General features: G+C 39.2%; 1 protein-coding gene across 1 annotated transcript in view; it reads right to left on the bottom strand.

Moving 5' to 3' along the window:
- Nucleotides 1-5,806, bottom strand: part of ABCG2 (ATP-binding cassette, sub-family G (WHITE), member 2 (Junior blood group)) — a 149,004-nt gene that overhangs the window by 80,599 nt on the left and 62,599 nt on the right. Inside the window, exon 3 of the mRNA XM_011990728.1 lies at nucleotides 1,393-1,485. The gene's annotated coding sequence lies outside the window, so the exon portion shown is untranslated. The remainder of the gene's footprint in view (nucleotides 1-1,392; nucleotides 1,486-5,806) is intronic.

The following is a 5,806-nucleotide window of genomic DNA, read 5'->3' as shown; positions in this document are numbered from 1 at the left end:
TCACCTGAGGTCAGGAGTTCAAGACCAGCCTGGCCAACCTCGTGAAACCCCGTCTCTACTAAAAATACAAAAATGAACCGGGCACAGTGGCACCCACCTGTAATCCCAGCTTACTCAGGAGGCTGAGGAGGAAGAATTGTTTGAACCAAGGAGGCAGAGGTTGCAGTGCGCCAAGTCATGCCACTGCACTCCAGCCTGGGAGACAGAGAAAGACTCTGTCTCAGGGGAAAAAAAAATTAATTAATTAATTAATTAAATTAGTAAGTAAATAAATAAAGTATAGACTTGTGGTTTTTCAATCATGCAAAGAATGTTGATTCAGATCCCAAACCACTTAAGATCTGGCCAGTGGCTACACATTCTTAAAGGAGGCTTTATTTCTTCTTTTTTAAAACTTCCATTCATAGCCCAGTCCAAGATGGAAATGTTTTCTCTGCTTTTACAGCATGGTTTTTTTTTTCTGGCTTGCCCATTCTGAGCTCCAGACAGTATGCATGAAGATAAGCTTTCATTCTGTGCGGACTCAGGGCTTTGTTCCCTGTCTTCTCTGTGTGGTAGACTTTTTAGGTCATAAATAGCATTGTAGGGTTCAAGGCACATAGGGACTTCGAAGAGTAGCTTAATTGCCTGGTCTCTGCTCCTGTTCTGTTACCGATCTTAGTGGACTCATCTAAACATTGAAAAGCAGTTTTTAACACATTATCAAGTATTTTTCATTATTATGTAGGTCAAGCGGTTTCAGGATTTCTAACACTGCAATATCGCTAAAAATGGAAGTCCTCAATTGTGTTGGTCATCATATTCACTTTTTCTTGTTATCATGGAAATTTTGAAACATTTCCAAAGTAGAAAGTATAGTATGACAAACTCCTATGTATCAATCATCAACTAGTGGCCAATCTTTGTTTCATTGATATCGACCTTTTTTCCCTCTTTCCCACAGATTATTTTGAAACAGATTTCAGAAAGCAAACTACTACACAATTGATTTACTTAAGAAATGGAATTATGTTCTGTGTGATTGCATCTAAATAGTTTCATTAACCACATCCTTTTGCCTTCCCTTGCTTACTATAAAATTATGAATCTAAAAAATTGAGTAGATTCAGGTCCAATCACTTGACAATAATACATTCTAGTCACTGATACCTCCATTAGGAAGCTCCAAATGCCTACTTTTATTCATCACTATTTTCAGATATCTATAACAGATATGGATTCTATCTTTCAAGCAAACTCCAACACTATTATCAATCTAAACAATGGACAATTTATTTTTACTTTTATTTTATTTTGGTGGAAGTGCCAGGGACTGCAATTTTCTCAATAGCATCAAATATCCAGCCATTGTTCACATATCTCTAATTGTTGGCCAGGCATGGTGGCTCATACCTGTAATCTCAACACTTTGGGAGACTGAGATGGGAAGATCATTTGAGCCCAAGAGTTTGAGAACAGACTGGGCAATGTAGTGAGACCTTGTCACTACAATAAAAAAGAAAACAGGCCAGGCGCGGTGGCTCACGCCTGTAATCCCAGCACTTTGGGAGGCCGAGGTGGGCAGATCACAAGGTCAGGAGATCGAGACCATCCTGGCTAACACAATGAAACCCCATCTCTACTAAAAATACAAAAAGTTAGCCGGGCGTGGTGGCGGGTGCCTGTAGTCCCAGCTACTTGGGAGGCTGAGGCAGGAGAATGGCCTGAACACGGAAGGCAGAGCTTGCAGTGGGCCGAGATCGCGCCACTGCACTCCAGCCGGGGCAACAGAGTGAGATTCCATCTCAAAAAAAAAAAAAAAAAAGAAAACAAATATCACTGATTGTCTCATAATTTTTAATGTTTAAATTTTCAAATCAAAATCCAAATAATGTCCATATTACTTTTGGCTGATGTGTCTCAGACTTGTTTAGTTGAAAGGATCCCACTCATACTCTCTTATTTCCCCCGTACAGTTTGTTACGGACAGAATTGTGTCCTCGAGAAATTCATGTTGAAGTGCTATTTTCAATACCTCAGAATGTGACTTTATTTGTAGACAGGGTTTTTGAAGAAGTGATTAAATTAAATGAGGTCTTTATGGTGGGCCTTAATCCAACCTGACTCATGTTCTTTTTTTTCATTTTATTTGACTTTAAGTTCTGGGATATATGTGCAGAATGTGCAGGTTTGTCACATAGGTATACACGTGCCATGGTGGTTTGCTGTACCTATCAACCTGTCATCTAGGTTTTAAGCCCCGCATGCATTAGGTATTTGTCCTAATGCTTTCCCTCCCCTTGCTCCCCATCCCCCAACAGGCCCTGGTGTGTGATGTTCCCCTCCCTGTGTCCATGTGTTCTCATTGTTCAACTCTCACCTGTGAGTGAGAACACTCAGTGTTTGGTTTTCTGTTCCTGTGTTAGTTTGCTGAGAATGATGGCTTCCAGCTTCATCCATGTCCCTCCAAAGGACATGAACTCATTCTTTTTTATGGCCACATAGCATTACAGGCATGCGCCACCATGCCCAGCTAATTTTGTAGTTTTAGTAGAGACAGACAGGGTTTCTCCATGTTGGTCAGGCTGGTCTGGAACTCCTGACCTCAGGTGATCCGCCTGCCTCAGCCTCTCAAAGTGCTGGGATTACAGGCATGAGCCACCATGCCCAGATGATGGTAGTTTCTTTTGCTGTGCGGAAGCTCTTTAGTTTAATTAAATCCTATTTGTCAATTTTGGTTTTTGTTGCAATTGCTTTTGTTGTTTTTGTCGCAATTGCTTTTGTTGTTTTTGTCATGAAGTCTTTGCCCATGCCTGTGTCCTGAATGGTATTGCCTAGGTTTTCTCCTAGTATTCTCATGGTTTTGGGTTTTACATTTAAGTCTTTAATCTATGTTTAGTTAATTTTTGTATAAGGTGTAAGGAAGGAGTCTGGTTTCAGTTTTCTGCATATGGCTAGCCAGTTCTCCCAGCACCATTTATTAAATAGGGAATCCTTCCCCACTGCTTGTTTTTGTCAGGTTTGTGGTGTTCTCATATGAAGAGGAAATTTGGAAACACAAAGAGACACAGTGAGAAAATAAATTTCTGTTGTTTAAATCAAGTATTGTATTTTATTATGGCAGACCTAGCAAACTGCTACACAATTGATTTACTTAAGAAACAGAATTGTTATGGTCTTTATATGATTGCATCTAAATAGCTTCATTAATCAATCACATCCTTTTGCCTTCCATTGTTTACTGCAAAATTTTAAATCTAAAAACTTGAGTAGATTCAGGTCCAATCATTTGACAAGAATACATCCTAGGTGTTGTATACTTCCATTAGGAAGCTCCAAACGCCTGATTGTCTCTCTTCTTTTGACGATTATTACTAGACCCATTAAGTATTTCATCAGGGGTTACAAATTTGTAGTAGGCTACATTTATAACCCCTTCTTCACTTATTAGCTGGAAATTTTATTTAAAGAGAACACTTCATTAAGAATTTGTTTACCTCGAGGTCCAGTATGTTCAAAACAGGCAGAGTAACTGCTAGATTCTTTTCCTTTATTTGTTTTCAAAATAACAAGTTCGATTCTATATCACAATCCAAAAGTGTTGGCCAATGAATTGTTTATCTTCATGAACTCATGGATTTAAACACATAATGCATTTACTATTTAAACACATAATTTAAACACCTAATTATTTAAACACATAATTGCATTTATTCTTATTGATTCCCAAAATATCTTGGCCAGTGGAAGGCCCTTCAAATTGCCTTCAAGTTAGTAGTCTCCGGGTGCATTCTTGCTTTCTAGCATAACAACATGTTCCAGGCTCATTTTTCATTTCCTGCCTCAGATCTGGAACCAACCATTTACCTAAGAAGCTCTGATGCCTTTGACTGAGAAATAGCATTTAGGAAGCATAATTTGTATTCTTCTATTTTATTTCTGAAATAAAAATATCTGAAGCAAGCACGGCATTAGGTTATGATGGGATAATGGTTGTGGGGATACTACAGACATTTGCTATGTTATTCATCCTTTGTGTGTGTCATGTTTCCAATACTCCATATATAACAAACCTTGTGAAAAATTCCTCACAGAGTTCTCTACAGAAAAGTGTTGTTTCTCCTGATGTATTGATAGTAATGATTAGAAAATTAGTCTTTAAATGCTCCATCTACACATCTAATTTTTGTTTTTAATTATTATGATTATTCTCATTTGTTTTCTTTGTTTGTGGAGACAGGGCCTTGCCATGTTGCCCAGGCTGGTCTTGAACTCCTGGAATCAAGCAATCCACCTGCCTTGGCCTCCCAAAGTGCTGAGATTACAGGCGTGAGCCACTGCACCCAGCTTGATATGAGTACTGATTATTCTTAACCCAGTATCTACTAATATCATTTCCTCCTCTCCTGTTCTCTTCATAATTTTTTTATTTATCTCATGTCATCTTTTATCAACTCCTTTAATGAAAGCTATTAACTTACTTTTAATAGGCACATAAAAAATACAATAATGAAACCAAAGAGAATGCTTTTTTTTTTTTTTTTTTAATGACAGAGTCACACTCTTTCACTCAGGCTGGAGTGCGATGGCCCAGTTACAGCACACTACAGCCCCAGCCTCCTGGATTCAAGTGATCCTCTCACATAGCTGGGACCACAGGCACATGCCAGCACACCGGGCTAATTTTTTTTTTTTTTTTTTTTTTGTAAATACAGGGTCTCAGTATGTTCCCCAGACTGGTCTTGAGCTCCTGGACCCAAGCAGTCCTCTCGCCTTGGCCTCCTACTTCTGGGATTATAGGTATAAGCCACTCCACCCACCCTCTACAAATTTTAAAGTAAACTTAATTTTAAATGTCACATCTTCCTTAATAATGAAATATGCTTATTCTATACTTAATTTCCTGAAGTCATAGTATTTCTCCATGTGCCTTATAAATGGTGTCAAGTTATAGAAAGTATTCTCAACCATGAAAGAAGTCAGGTTAGTCAATGTCCACGAACACTAGTTGAAAAATACTACTTAACATCAAAACCCAGCTAATCAAAAGAGATAAAAAGAGTTCTGGAAAAGAGATGCAAAAAGACTGATAACACACATTAAATACATTTATATAAAAATGAATGACCGGGTGCAGTGGCTCATGCCTGTAATCCCAGCACTTTGGGAGGCCAAGGCGGGTGGATCACGAGGTTGGGAGATCGAGACCAACCTGGCTAACACAGTGAAACCCCGTCTCTACAAAAAATACAAAAAAAATTAGCCGGGCGTGGTGGCGGGCGCCTGTATTCCCAGCTACTTGGGAGGCTGAGGCAGGAGAATGGCGTGAACCTGGGAGGCAGAGCTTGCAGTGAGCTGAGATCGCACCACTGCACTCCAGCCTGGGCGACAGGGCGAGACTCTCCCAAAAAAAAAAAATGAATATTACCCTTGTAGAAATTATGATTATATTGTAGAACATAATTGAAATATTATAAACATAAATATTTTTATGTAATAAAAACTAAGCAAGAGAGAGAGGTAGTGGAACAAGATCACTGAATTGGAGCCTTCATCAATTGTCCTCCCCACAGGAACACTAAATTGAACTACTATCTACCCCAAAAAACACCTTCACAACAACCAAAAATCAGATGAACGATCATAGTATGGGTTTTAACCTCACATCATTGAAAGCAACGCTGAAGAGGGAAGGAAAGACAGTCTTGAATTGCAGACACCACCCCTCCCCAATCTCACGGCAGTGGCCACATGCCATGGAGAGAGAATCTGTGTGTTGGGGTAGAGAGAGCACAGTGATTATGGGACTTTGCATTGGAACTCAGTG

This window comes from Mandrillus leucophaeus, unplaced genomic scaffold (assembly GCF_000951045.1).
Source record: "Mandrillus leucophaeus isolate KB7577 unplaced genomic scaffold, Mleu.le_1.0 Scaffold381, whole genome shotgun sequence".
Lineage (NCBI taxonomy): Eukaryota > Metazoa > Chordata > Mammalia > Primates > Cercopithecidae > Mandrillus > Mandrillus leucophaeus.
The sequence above is the reverse complement of the archived record's forward strand: the minus strand, read 5'-3'. Positions and strand labels throughout refer to the sequence as shown.